Source organism: Cynocephalus volans, chromosome 8 (genome assembly GCF_027409185.1).
Source record: "Cynocephalus volans isolate mCynVol1 chromosome 8, mCynVol1.pri, whole genome shotgun sequence".
Lineage (NCBI taxonomy): Eukaryota > Metazoa > Chordata > Mammalia > Dermoptera > Cynocephalidae > Cynocephalus > Cynocephalus volans.
Window position 1 is genome coordinate 64,520,001 of NC_084467.1, and position 15,347 is coordinate 64,535,347.

Here is a 15,347-nt window from a genome sequence, read left to right on the forward strand (position 1 = left end):
GGCAAAAGGTTTCCCCCAGTTTTCTGCTCCCAGACAGAAAATTTTGATAACCTACATAGAATATCATCAAAGAAACATAACAAATGAAAATGGATGACAAAAGCTAAATAGTCTTTCATTTGTTCTTTAAATACACATTTCGGGAATGACTGTGATGTGCCAGGCACCACGTTAAGTATAAAGATAATTAAGACATATATTGTACTCAAAGATTTCATAATATCTTAGGAGGGTATGAAACAAAATAAACGGCCGTACGTCAAAATAGAAAATAATAAGAATCCAAAGAGAGAATTAAATCAACAGGCATAGCAGTCAGGAGAAAAGATAAAAAAAGTTTAGGGGACATGTGCATTTTGATCCTTTAATATATAGGAATGCAATGAATGAATAAATAAGTTGTATGCATTTTCATGCTGTGTAACTACCAGACAGGTAGAAATCTGTGTAGGTGTAAATCAGAAAATAGGTGGAAGAAATCCTAATATATTTAGAGGAGCAAAGCTGCAAATAAATCATTTACTATGCTTAAATTTATACATTTGAAACTATTGTTTGAAAATAAACATTTTAGATTTCACATGATCCATCCTGTTCATCTAATTGCTCAAACAAAAGAAGAAAAGAACAGCATAGGATTCCAGAGAAAGACCGCCAGAGGAAGATGCTGGGATTTGCTTCTCTGTAGTGCCGTCCTTGACTTTCACTTTGCCTTTGAGGATATGTGCAGGGCTTGAGAAATACTTCAAAGAGGTTTTCTGGCCAGCTATGTTTTGCCAAGCTCTCATAGCTTTCTCAAAGCTTTCACAATTATCAAATACCAACATACATCTCCCACACTATTACTTTATCAGGAAAGGACACTGCAAACAGCATCACAGCCTTCAAAATTCTTTATCATGTCATAAAGCAGCTGCATTCAAACTGCCATGCCTCCACTCAAGCCATAACAAGGCAATGTCGGCATTTAGATGCAATGTTCCCCAGATGCCAGTTTTAGTAATAGCTGTAGTAAGTGTCAGAGAGAACATTATCACATGGTAGCTCTTTGAAGTTAGGAATGTGACTTTTATCAATCTTTGAAAGTAATTGTTTGATTTCAAATTTACATGCCACCTTAAAAGGAAAAAAAGTGCTTTGTTCTTACCTGCACTGTCAGAAATTTTAATTAGTTTTGCTCTTTTTCTTATCTTAAACATATTTACCTCTATCCATAGTCAGCATCAATTACCTATTTGCTTTGAGGTGGAAGAGCAATTACTGGGATTTTCTTATGAGTCTCTGAAGTTTAAAGGCTCTTCCTGATGTTTGATAATCCCCACAACACTGCCAGCATGAACAATATTTACTGGATGTTCAGTGTGTAAAAAAACAAAACAAAAACTTCACCAACTTCTAATCCCTGAAGTCAATGTAAAGACATAAAAAGGATGATTCATGCTGTTAAGGTGCTTACAGCTGAGTGGGGGGTGCAGAGGTACACATGAGTGCTGAATTATTACATTTATATAGCGCTTTGCAAATTACCAAGGACTTACAGATTTATTGTTTAATTCTTACCATAACCTAACAAGATAGCTATTAGAGATAAGGGAAATTGAGGTAACATACTAAGAGATAAGTGATTTGAGGTAAAAAAAAAAAAAAAAAATTTAAGACAGACTTTATTGATAGGTCTGGAATAGAGTAGAAATCTTTTATCTAAGTCCACTGTTCTTTCTACTTCACTATAGCATGAATAAGTCCCATAAGAGTTTAAACTAAAAAGAAAGATGATTGTAAAATGAGAAAATTGGTAGAGACTTCACAGGGAGAAGTAGCTTGGTCTGATTGCTAAAGATAAGAGGGCTTACATCCCCTGAAAGGCTGGCAGTGGTAAAAGCCAAAGCCATGTGGTAGAGGGAGGCGTGTGCTGGCTCCTCAGGCCCATTGCGTAGCCTACCTCCCTAGGCACTCTTACATGGAATGCCCTCCGGATCACCAAACTCTTTGTTTATCAACTTTCTGAAAGCTTCTTTCCAAATTTAGTAAAATTTGAAAAACCAAGAGTAGCATGTTAGTAGTCAGAGAAGAAACAGGGGCCCTAGGTCACTTTGATTTTTTTATTCGGTGCAATCACTGCTTCTAAGGAACCTATTCCTCCTAAGAAAGGGCTTTTTAAATTAAGGGGTATATTAGTCCTTTTTTGTATTGCTATAATAAGATACCTGAAACTGGGTAATTTATAAGGAAAAGAGGTTTATTTGGCTCATGATTCTGGGACAGCTATCTCAGGCTGCTTTGACTGATGGCAGAAAAGTGGGTGAAGATCACAAAAGTGAGAGGAAGCAAGGTGGGAGGAGGTGCTAGGCTACTTTTAAACACCCAGCTCTCAAAGGAACTAACTTGCTAACCACCCCTTCACCCCCCACAGGGTATTAATCTATTCATGAGGGATCAGCCCCTATGACCCAAACAGCTCCCAACACTGCCATGTTAGGAATCAGATTTTGACCTGAGCTTTGTGGGGACAACACACCCAAACTCTGTCAAGGGGATAAATTAACCCCTTTGAGATAGGTAATCACAGTCTTTGGAACCATAAAGTGTTAACATGCCTTCTAGAAGACCTAATGCCTTAAGGCAATTTCTACCTAAGGTTATTTATTCTTTTGCTCAGTATTTAAGATTATTCACACATCCTCCTTTACATGACATAAAGTGAAGGTATAGGTATATTATTTTTTATCATTCTGTAAAGAATATCTCATTTGTTTGATTTGCCAATCTTGGTCTATCTTATGAGAAACCAACTAATATATTTTCTGATGCTGGCATTTCATTCCCATTATTTATTTCTTTACTGAGAAAACACTGTATGTGAGACTTATGCTAGATGAATTTTTTTCACATGTATTATTTCATTTAATCTTTACTTAGAAAAACAGTCACAATGCTAACAGATATTTGAAGTTCAGTAAATTAATTTCTTCCCCCAAATCACTCAGTTAGCTAAATGGCAGCACTGATATTTGAAACCAATTACTCCAGTTCTCAGTCCCTTACTCATTCCACATTCCACAGGAGCTCTCTAACCAAATTTCAATGCCTGAGGTTAGGGCCAGTCCAACTCACCATCTTCTGGAGAATAGGCACTCAAATTGAGGTTTGCATATGTTTCCTTGACTATACAGGGTAATCTTTATAAGATTGTTGTTTCCATTGCTGTAGAGTTAAGTAGAAGAGCTATATGAAAATCAAAACCAAACCCCAAAGAACCAAGAACAACAACAAACCCGCAGTAGATTCTTTAGGAACACAGCGTTCTGTAGTGTTAGGTAAGTGAAAAATACAAAGTATCCACAATATAATGGATAGCCTGTGGACATCTTTAGAATGCTAATCATTTGTCACTTTCACGATGCATGCAAAGTTTTAGAGGCTACTGGTAAACTTGTATATCATCATTGGGTATCTTTTGGCTTTGTTTCAGCTAATAGATTCATGAGTAATCTGATCACATAAAGAAGTCATCATGAAATATGCATATAGTTGAACTGTTTAGTCACAGGTCACACTTTCTATTAACACATTCTCATTAGATTTTCTAAACACTATCAAGGCAATTCATACTTTCGTGCTTCAGTTTAGCTCCTCCTCCAAGTCCCATAGGTCCCCTCCACCACCACTACTCCCACCCCCACTCTCTTACCCCCTACCCCCAACACACACCTCTCCTCTCTCTTTGATTTGGTCCATTTTTCTTTTCTCTCGCCATGACCCAGCCTTTTCTCCTTGGTAATCGTTTTTAAATAAATGTCCTTTTTTGCACATCTTTAACTTATAGACTTTACTATTTTAATACTCATTCTCTTTGCTTCCATTAAAAACAATATACAAAATAAATGTTCCCAAATTAATGCAACAGATTAGAAATTTAGGCCATACTTTCTAATTTAACTTTACTTAAACCATTCTATGTGACCCTGTCAAAGGATGTGTGGAGGAAAGTAAATGAGTTTGGAAGCCAACTAAATGTAGATTCTAATCATAATTCTGACTTTTATCAAATGTTTGTCTTTAGGAAAATTATTTTAAGCTTCTCAGCCTCAATTCTTCAACTATAAAGATAAAATTTAATACTATTGTATAAGACTATTGTGGAGATTAAATGAGATGAGGAATTGAAAGTACCTAGCTGTGTTACCTTAAGGAAGTTGCTTAACATTTCTGTGATTCAAGTTCTTCATGTTTAAGATGATATAATATTTATATCTACCTCATTGGGTTCAATGACAGTTAAACTGGTTGACATATATTACTTAGAACTATGGCACATAATGATATGTAAGTGTTACTTATTATTATTATCACCTGATACCTAACACCATGCCCTACCATTGAAAGATCTCCTATAGATAGTTCTTTTATACCAATGAGATGTTAATAGATAAATTATTAGATTATTGACTTGTCAAGTAGTAGCTAAGTGCTCACTATTGAGTCGAGCAATGCCTAAAAACTATAATGGACAAATTAGAACATATTAGGAAACAGAATTGATAGGATGTAGTGACATTTTATAAGGGGGTTGAAGAAGAGGGAGGAATCAAAGATGGTCCCCTGGTTTTTTATTTGGGTAACTTGATTCATAGTGATATCCTGCACTAAAAGAAGAGAAGCAAGCTTTGGTCAAGAAGAAAGAGGGCTCACTGGTATTATATGATACAAAGAGACCATGAGATTTAGCAATACAGTAGTTCACATTGGAAAGGAGGTTTAGTGGGGTGGTAGGGAAAAAAAGTGAGACTGTAGTGGATTGAAAAACGTGAGTCAGTACAGACGTCGAAATAGAAAACCCTTTAAAAATATTGACTGTAAAGAGGAGAGAAATAGAATGTTGTTCACAGGATTACTTTGTAAAGAAGCAAGATATTATATCAATAGCTCTATTGATTATGCATAACCACAGTGTTTCTTTATCTGCTGTATAATTTGCCAAGTCCTAGGAGGCAAAGGAAACAAAGTGGCTTAGGAACAGTTTTAATCTACCCGGGGAAATAGGAGATATATATATATAAGGGAAAAAATAAGAAAAGAGAAAATATACTAAGTACCAAATATATCAAACTGAACACAATGTTATAGGTATTCAATCTCAGAGCCACTGCTGTGGGCTAGAACATTTTGGTAAGGTTTCAAAAAGCAGGCAAGATTTAAGCTTGTTCTTGTCGCCAGGCTAGGAATGAGTTGGCCAGGTAGCACATGAGGAGAGGAGTAAATAGCTTCAGGCAGAGGGGTCTGAGTTATGAATTAGTGTTTATTCAGCTCATTTCCTTATCTTTACTGGAAAGGCGAATTTATTGGGAAGCTGTGTCCTATACAATATCCTGCAATGTGTAGAAGCCAAATAAATATTACTCATATATTTTGGGGGTAAATATTGAATATATAGAAAACTTACAAATAAGAATTTGCCAGGAGTAAGACTAAAAACGGGAAATTAAGGTTTTAAGTCTCAGAGAGTTTATTTCAAGTTAAAAATATGGATCTTTACAGAAAATATGAAACAACGATTTGGTCTGAGTAACTACAGAATTTGATTCTATGGAGTTTAGAAAAAGTTGCTGCTGAATAAAACCACCCCATAAAATTTCCCCATTATTTCCATTTTTTCATGCTCTCTACTCCTCCAGTGTCAAGAAGAAATTTTAATTTAATAAGAGTTTATTGGTCACCAAAAATTCCCGTGGCTCATTGTTCTTGCTCCTGTGGAGCTTATAATCTTATTGGGAACAAATGCTGTGAACACCAGAATGAGAAGAGATTACCGAGCAGGGTCTTGAAAACTGGGGATATTTATTTAGAGGAAAAGTTGGAAATGAATTAAAACTTGGAGGAGACAACATGAACAAAGGGAAGGAGAGAAGCAAGAAGCCAAGGGTATTCTGGGGACAGTCATACAGCATTGACAAAGGGTTACAGCTAAAATAGCCCTAAACCGTCATGGTTGATAACATACATTCCTCTGACTAATACTTCTATCCCACAGGGATAGTCCATCTAGTGTCTTGAAAAAAAATCCACAGCTCTTCTCAGCAACTGAAGAGACACTGAATAGTTCAGTGAATTAAAAAAAAAAAAAAAAATTTGTTCATTTCTTTTGAATTTTCAAAATGTCCTTGATGAAAGGCATGTAGGACTAAGTACATTTTTAACCTGCCATTTTGCAGAGACATGGGCACTTAAGTCTCCCTGCGTTCACTAAGTGGGGATGAAGATACCGTAGTAAAAGTCATAGGTTCAGATTAGTCTAGTAGGTAAGCGGTTTACTTTCCTGAGTTACCTACAAATCCCTGCTTCCCAAGGAGCTGCAAACAAATTCCCCTGAAGACATGTTTTTGTAAACACTCATTTTGGCTCATTCTGAGAGCCTAGAAGGAAACACTTCTTAGAGGTCAAGCTCTGCAGGAGCAAAGCTTCTGCCTGTCAGAGATAGAGCCGCCTCACCTCGCCCCCTCTCTTGGAGTTACCCAAGTCCGAGGCTGTTCAGCTTAATACGGAAAACCTTATTTGTTGATAAAGCCCAGTCCTCCTCTCAGCTGTTATTATTTTTAAGCTCAGCTCTCATCTGCTCAGCACGTGTACACCTACTTCAGGATCTTTTAACGGGAAACTTGGCATGCCATATGTCAGTGGTGTCTGCCATGCTGAACTCACAAGATTTTCCTTCTCTTGCTTATCTTTTGTACATGTCTTATTCTCTCCTATCTCTGGCCTTGCTTCTCTCTCTTCCCCCCAACTTCCCCATTAGTGCCTAGGATTTCATTTTAACATGCAGAGATAGAGGACATTAATAGACCTTTTATGTCTGAGTGTTCAATAGATGCTCAGAAAGTCCCTGGCACATTGCCAAAGAGTTATTCTTGGATCAGATTTCTTAAATGTGGGTGAGAAGAGTCCTATTGCACTTTGTGATACAGGTAGACACCATGATACAAGTAGTTGGCACCTTTCACATCTGTATCGCCACACTTAACATAGGCTGGAGACATGCTTGGATACTCAGAATTCAGTGAAAAGGAAGTAGGTGGTGCAGGAAAAAAAAACAGTTATTAGTCAAGAGATTTGTTAGTGGTTTTGGAAAAAACAAAGCTCTCCAAATTCTTCCTTTATAGAATAAGACATCATTTAATAATCTCTAATATCCCTTCCAACTCTAAAACATTGCTTGCTATACTCCTATCTAAGTCCCCCAGATTTCTGTGACATAGACGTTCACATTATTTTCCTGCCTGTCTTTTGTCTTGGAAGATTTGTGTTCCCTCATCACATATAAATGTCCAGTGCATTTCAGGGCTTACATACACAGTGAGGTTTGCATGGGGACCGTATAGTGTTTAGTATACTCAAAACTGTGTATTCATAAAAGTAGCCAGGAAGCAGTATTTAAGTGACAGTGGAAGAGCAAAAGTTGGAAACTTCTTTGATTCTTTTGCTTTGGTGATTTTATTTTAATAAACAGATTAGCTAATTATTACTTTTCTATACTTGGGTGTCATATATCTTTTGCCATTTTCTTTATTCTTTAAAAGTTTGACTATGTGCTTTGAAGAAAAAATTCTCCCATACTGTCCTCCTGAGACCTCCAAATCTAGGTTTCACAACCAACTGTCTGAAGTCAAAAGCCTCTGCTCATCCATGCATGAGTTAAAGAAAAAAGTTTGACCCTGAAGAAAATATAGTCAATTTGATGTTTTCAAATATTCTTCTCCCCTTTCCCAATTTTACATTAAAATAAAGTAAATCATATATAATGAATTCAGAGCTTTCATCTCCTGTGATATTACCTTGATTGTCACCTGCTTCCAATTTGTTTCAAGTATAATGCATTCAAAATTGGAGCATTCAAAAATGTTCCATTTTTGTGGTTTACATACCTAAGATTCCTCATAAGATTATACACTGTTGAGATTTATAAGAAATAACTGTAGCCATACACAGAAATGGAAATTATACTTGCTTGTTGATTCTAGGGTGCTTACTCATAGAAGCCTCAAAATCAATTGTGTGTGTGGTTAGATTTATTTGGTCATTAGAACTCTTCTACTTGCATTTCATGGTGCTGAGCAAATAGTAAGTGAAGAGTATGAGTTTTTTCACATTACCCTTAATAAATGGGTTTAACCACAATACAAATCTCATAATCCACCTCTTCAATCCCACTGGCAATGGGACAAATCCAGTAGCTTTAGAGGTAAGCCTTCAAATATACTTCTACTGACAGACTGAAGTTTGTTTTAGGAAAAGTCAAGGCTCTGCAATCCTTTGCATTTATTGGAGTTTTCTGTTTCCATGGTTTCCAAGAGTTCACTGAAAGTAGGCTCTCAGTGTTTAGAAGTTCATGATATGGGGCTTTTGGTAAATTTCTTCTCTCTTACCTAGATTATGTCCAAGAGCTGTATATTGCTATTCCCGAATGAGTTTTGGGAGCTACTGTACCATCAGCATGGCTTTCCCCTGTGTGTATTTTCTAAAGAACAAAGGGTAGATACAAAGTATCTCAAGTCAGTCAGTATGAAGCCAAACACTTTCTGGCATCATGAAAAAATAAAATTACAGTTCTTATTTTTAATGAAGAACTGCCTCCAAATAGATTAGTAGGGAAACCTAGGCTTGGGGTTCTCTGGCCCTTGACAAGGTGGGGGTGTCCTGATAAAATAAAATCTAAAGAATAAACTTCTAGAGGGTTTATTTATCTTTCAAAATAACAACAAAGTGTCTTTTGGACATGGTAGGAGTTCTGGGGTAGTTTATGTTAAGCCCCAAGGTACAAGGAGGCGTCAATAATGTAAGGAGAGATTTTATTTGGCTATGAAGCAATGTATGTGATTTCTGATGTTACACAAAATGTGCAGCCCAAAATATGAGGGAGTTTCAAGTAGTTCCTGAGGGTCTGGTCAACACATAACATACACAAATAAGGAGATATCAGTAAGGTCTCTGAGTTCAAATGCACTGTCTCCATTATCCTGGTGCTCAAACCCAGGATCCCCAGCAGCAGTTGTTACCTAAGTATGTAAGAAGCAGAGATAGATAAAATAAGAAGCAGAAAGAGGCCAAAAAAGAGAGCATATGAGAGTATATCTGTGACTACAAGAAGCTAATCTAGATGACTCAGAGGTATTTTTTTAGGAAAGAACACAAAGCTGGAAAGTAAGTAGAAGTGAATTGCGCACACTTCAAGAGTCTAGTCAGCACCTTGCATTATACTTGAAACGAATTGGAAGCAGTTCAGGGTATGAGAGTCCCATGCCATACTCAGGGATCCCATTGAGTTTGCCAGTGGCAAAGCTTCAGGAGGGGTTTTCAAGGGAAGCTCAAGAGAAGTAAACGATGTGGTTGCCTATCCTGAAGGTCACTGAGGTGGGACTACCAGAGAGAGGTCTATAGTAAGAAGAGAGTCCTGAGCTATCACGTAGCTCCACAAACAAAATGTGGCAGCTGGCATATTCAGGACTCCTCAGCATCAGATCTGAATGATTGCTTGTCAGATAGATGTGTTTGTAAACTAATGACTTTCACAGTGTGATGAGATTGAAAATGAAGCCTAATTGCTTCCACTGATTTAACCCTTGGAAGGCTTCCAGGCATGCCAACAGCCATGTGTCTTTAATCATGTCAGTTAATCACCTTCAGAGATACATCAGAAAACAGTGGCTTATAGGAAGACTGGGATGCACTGCAGTTGTGTTATTAGGTTTACAGTTCTGGGACTGTCATCTCTTCAAATAAGGACACTGAGAGGTTGGCCATGGTGTCCTTAAACTAGTGTTTGTTAGTAACAACTGACACAGGCAATTACATGGCTCTATAATTCAGAAAAAAAGAATTAATATTTATGCATTTTTAAGTGACCTAAAAAAAACTCTTAATGGTAGCAAGTCACCTTGATCCTTCTAAGGCTACCACGAACTTCAGTCCAGCTCTGGAAGAAAACTGCAATGGGAAAATGGTCTAATAATCAGGCCAGTCTGATTAATAGTGACAATTAGTATTGGACTACAGTGCATAACCAACTGATTATGAATCATTTGAGCACTTTAGGTAAATTTTCAATACAGGCAATTAAAATGAAAAGACTCATGATCCTTACATAATGACTTCATTAAATTAATTCAGTTCTGAGGTTGGAGAAAATTTTCTTTTGTACAAAGGAAGCAGCAGAATTTAACTTCCATTCACTTTTGGTTAAAAGAAAACTGGAGAAAACACTTAAAAGATTTAAACACACACACACACACACACACATCTCACATTGCAAACAGCTTATTCTTTTCTGAAAGTGAACTGTGTCACTGAGGAAGAAAGAACTGAAGGTCAGAGCACGGATTCTATTCACATCACTTGGTTGGATGAAGTAAATCCTGCCCTCAGTTATATTTTGTATTCTGCTAAGTGTGTGCATTGTTAAGGTTAAAAGAACTTTATTGTGGAGTAATCTGTGAGGAACAGACACTTCAAAGAGATAAATACTCACTTCTGTTACATAAACAATTGACTCAAATCATTTGCTTCATGGTAAAAGACAAAGCTAGAGCCAAGTCCAAATGCTGTGGCATCAGTGCAGTCAGGGGAACAAAGATTCCTTTAGGTGAAATGCAGTCATTCAATCAAAGCAGCAGTAGTTTTGCAGAATTAGACAATGAGAGTGGAAGGAGAAGAGATTCTCTAGGGCTAAGAGTGAGTTGAAATATTCCATAATAAAGTCAGTTTCTATTGTGGGTTTTGAGTCAGGAAGTCATTTTGCTTCCACAAGTCTCACATAATATCTAACATGCGTATGGATGGCTTTAGAGTTTACAAAGTGCGTTTGTATTTAAGTCGTGTAAACACTGTAAGCTATGTCCTATGTGTGTTAATAACAGCCAATGCCTATTTAGCATTTCACACTTTACAAAATTCTGTTATCTCTTTTAATTTCCTTTATTCCTCTCACGATTTTTAAAGATGAGGAAAAAAGTCTCAAAAAGTTAAAATATTACAATTATCCAAAATCACAGGACTAGTAACCGCAAAAACTAGGTATTGAGCACTGGTTTCTAATTCTAGGTCCTTTTCCTACATACTACCTCCTGTCCCTCCTATTTCTTAAGACCGTTTCTCATACTTGGTTAATGATCTTTTTCATAATTAATTCTTACATTCACTGTGTTCTTGTCCAGGTCTCTCAAAGTGAAAACCACTTTAAGTTCTACATTATGTGTGACGATGTTTCTTTCTTTTAGTTTACATTTCATGTCATCCCCATTCAGACTGTAGTCTCTCTGAAGGCGTGCACTGCAGGTTCCAGCACAGGACTTCGGCTTCCCCTCAGAGAGAGTAAACCGTGTCAGTAACTGGTTGAGCTAGCAGTTCAGACCAAGTCCCCTCTGGCGGCAAGAAATTGAGGAGAAGAAGAGGCAAGAAATGAGAAGAGATAAGTTACAGTAAAATGTGGGGATTTGTTCAAGTCCCCATGTTGGTAAACACCATCCTAGCACATAGCTTCTCCTGTAAAACAGGATGACCAAAGGCGCTGCAAGGTTGACCAGCAGGCTCATGCAGTAAGCAGCTGGCTTCTGAGCTTAAGTCTCACTTGACACCACAAAATTACAATTTAGCAAACAGCATGGCCATTTAGAATCATGCTTGTTTAGATACAATCACAATGTTAAATCCAGAAATGCCAAAAATTACTGTAAGAATGAAGGACTTCTTGACTTTTCTCTACTTCTTTCAGTGACCTTTACTAAGCTCGCTGCTATCAGGAGAGTATTCCTTGGTGACACTTCACCTTTAAAGATGTTTCTGGGAGTTTAGAATGCAAGTCTCTGTGTGTGCACGGCTTATGTGTACATGCTTGTGTATTACAGTATATGTTCACCATTTTCCTCCTTCATTCAGTGTAACTTACATCTTACTTCTCTTCAATTCCTTGTCCCCAGGTGGTAGGACTTGGCTGAAGTGTCAGCTCAGTTACTGACAAGTTTGCTTATCTGTCAAATTCAAATCAAAAGGGTCTGACTCACAGAGCTGTTTCCACCAAATGTTAGCATGTGCATGAAGGTGGTCTGTAGTGTCACATGTAACAGAAGACTGCCTCTCCCCAGATGTATAGAAAAGCAAATAGATAAAGTGAACCTCACAGGGGGTCTTTTGGGGAGAAAAGAGTCTCAGAATTCTCATCACCCCTCTTTTACTTTTCTCTTCTGATCCTGAGGATAGTCTCCCTGACACAGACACTCTTCTTACACCTGGCCTACATCCCAGTGACTGTGCTTCGTTCACTATATTTTCCCTCAAGAGCCTGATACTCAACCAGGCTCTGGAGGGGTGGAAAGTCAGTCTTTGCCTGCTGCGTCTTGGTGGTGCAAAGACAGATTGGATTTATTTCAATTTAGCTTGTTGATTTCAGTCTCATTACCTTAAAGTCATACATAGTTATTTATTTGGTGAGTCTAATCTTGACAAGTATGAATTTGACTTTAGCTAGGTTCCACAGCCTCCCAAGTCAACCACTATACTTTTTATGAAAATTTTCATGCTTTCTCATTAGATATACCATTGCTTCATAGCTGAAAAGCCCAAACCAGAATTTTAAAGGTTATTCTTGGTTATTTGTTTGTTTGTTTTCTGTTATCCTCTGTATCTAAACTGTTACCAGATCTAGGTACTTCTCTCAGATGTTTAGATGGATTCACTCTATCTGTTTTGTGTTTCTTACTCTACCTTTCTACTTTAGTCTTTTGATGACTACAGCCTAAAATTATTTCTGAATACCAGTCTCTCTACTTTCCAGGTATTATTCTCTGTGCATAAAAACCTGTGCTAGCTCCTTATTACCACCTGCATCAAGTCCAGAAATACTCTCTGGATTTCTAATCCCTTCTCAATCCACCAGAATATCCCCTCATTATTTTCCAGCGTGTACTCTCCAATTTAGAAAGTACATTCTTTATTATAATTCCTGTTACATACTACACACATTCCCAACTCTTGCCTTTTGCCAAGATCTTCCCCAATCTAGAATTCTTTTCCCCTTTGTCTCTTCCTGCCTCATCTCCTCCTCATTCAAATGTAAGCTCAGCCTTTGCCTGTCATGTTCACCCCTAAATCCCAGTGCATAGGAAATTTCCTGGCACATGACAAAGTTTCAGCACATATTTATACGCTTCCTAACTGACTGTCCTTCAATTCTCACTTCAAAGCTAATCCCTTTCTTTAACCTCCATTATCTTCTTTTAAAACATTCATCTTTGTTTTCACCAGCATATTATAAATTCCTTGATTATGAAATCCATAACTCGTTTACTTGCATCTCCTGCAGTGCCGTAATAATGTGAGGAAAGTAAATATCAAGCTTTGGGTGTATGACCCAAAGATGATTCATAACATATATATCTGTTGATTGCCTACTATTTGTCAGGAACTGTTCTAATATCTAAGATTATAACCTAGATGAATCGAATTATAAACCCACAATGCTACTACCTATATAGCCTCCATAGATACATTTAAATTTTCTGAGCTTTGGACTCCTCTAGGAACTAAAAGAATTTAACTAGGTTAGCTTCAATGACTTTTCCAGATTAATATTTTCTGAATTTTAAATATTTATTTATAGATTGATGAACAGTGTTCAGTAAGTACTTGCTGACTGAATAATACAATCTTCAGCCTTTTAAACCCTGATTGTTGTCTGAAATAATTGGGTCTATTTTTAGCTTTTTTCATGTATTTATTTGTTCAACAATGTTTATTGAATACTCCTATGTGTGCCAAAAATGCTAGGGGTACACCAACGAACAAGACTCAATCCCTCCGTTCTGAGATAACCTGCCTGTCATATCATAATGCGCCAGCTGTCCCAGTGACCAAATTTACTTAAATTTCTTTAATAGAGGGGTAAATTTCTGCTAAACACTCCACCCCAATTCCAGCTAGCTGGTGTAATCACTCTTAGTAACATATATTTTTTACTTTGAAAGAAGTTTAAACAAACAAATGAATAAATAAAATATGCCCTAGAAGTACAACTTATTTGAGGCTTCCCTAGATCCATGGTTTTGAGTCATTGCCTTAATAGCTACAATGTTAGAAAAAGAGAATGTTAAGCAGGGTTCTGTTAAGCCCATTCCTATGTTTAACTAGAGCAACTCCATTTGCAAATCTGTTTTATATATTAAGGTTATGTGCTAAAAAGGTTTTGATGACTACTGTTCTAGATGAACAATTGGAATTAACAATAAAATAGTAGACAGGGTGCTATATATAATTTTAATATGATTGGCGAATCCATGCTCAGTATGTGTTTAAATGATATATGTGAAATGTAACACTCATTCCCTGATAGGCCAAGGGATCGTGGTATTGAAACTCCCCCAAATCAATCAAACGAATCTAGTGGTAACATTTAGACACACTTTTCTTTTTGCACTTGAACTTCCAGAGAGCTCCTCATGCTATAGAGTTCTTTGACATGACAGTTTCATTCTCATCAATGTATCAATTGGTAATTTGTGGTTTAAGACAGCATCTTGAAGATTCCTGTTTTGACACCCTCTAATATTTCTACACTGTGCTACTCCAAGAAAAGTAACTTTGAATATATTTTACATTTTCTGTAGTTGAAGATTAAGTCTATACTCTAAACACAAAAATCATTAACCATACAAGAGAAGTTCAAAAATAACTTTCTTATAAAGCTCAAGTCAATATCAGAAAGCAATCGTATAAATAATTCAATATTGTACTGGACTTAGGACTAAAAAGTAATGGCATTTTCCTTATTTTGATCTCTGACACTCCTCTTAATCTAATTTGAATTCAGGGTTGGGAGAGAGACTTTGGTGGCCTTTGTACTTTCCTCAAAACCTTAAGTGGTTTAGTTGACATCATGTCACAGGACTTAAAAACTCTCCTTTGTCCTGAGATAGTAGCTAGAATAGATTGTCCTAGACATTTTCCATAAAGAATCCTTTTGCTGTATTCATTTCAGGCCTTCGTTTGAACTATCATTGTGCCTAGGGTTCCAGCAAGTTGATTCTCTCACTCTGACTCTAATATGCCACAATGCCTTTTATTCTTTGCCTATAATCAAATGAGCCTCAAGGAGCTGAAAAACTGACCTTCAGCTAATGAGTCTTTTTGACAAGTTTAGAGAATTTGTCTAAAATAGGAATTCTTTATAATTTCAATGCTGGATAGAACATGATCACATTTGGTAAATATCTCTTTTGAAATAGCAAAACTAAGGAAATGAGAGTTAGCCTTTTGGAACCCATTTGGTCCCTGGGGTAAACAAATGATGACTATTGCTCTCTTCC

The 15,347-nt window shown here is 36.9% G+C and overlaps 1 protein-coding gene across 1 annotated transcript in view; it reads left to right on the forward strand.

Annotated features, from left to right (window-relative positions):
* The window catches only part of TNNI3K (TNNI3 interacting kinase), a 291,813-nt gene that overhangs the window by 169,391 nt on the left and 107,075 nt on the right, over positions 1 to 15,347 (forward strand). The window lies entirely within an intron of this gene.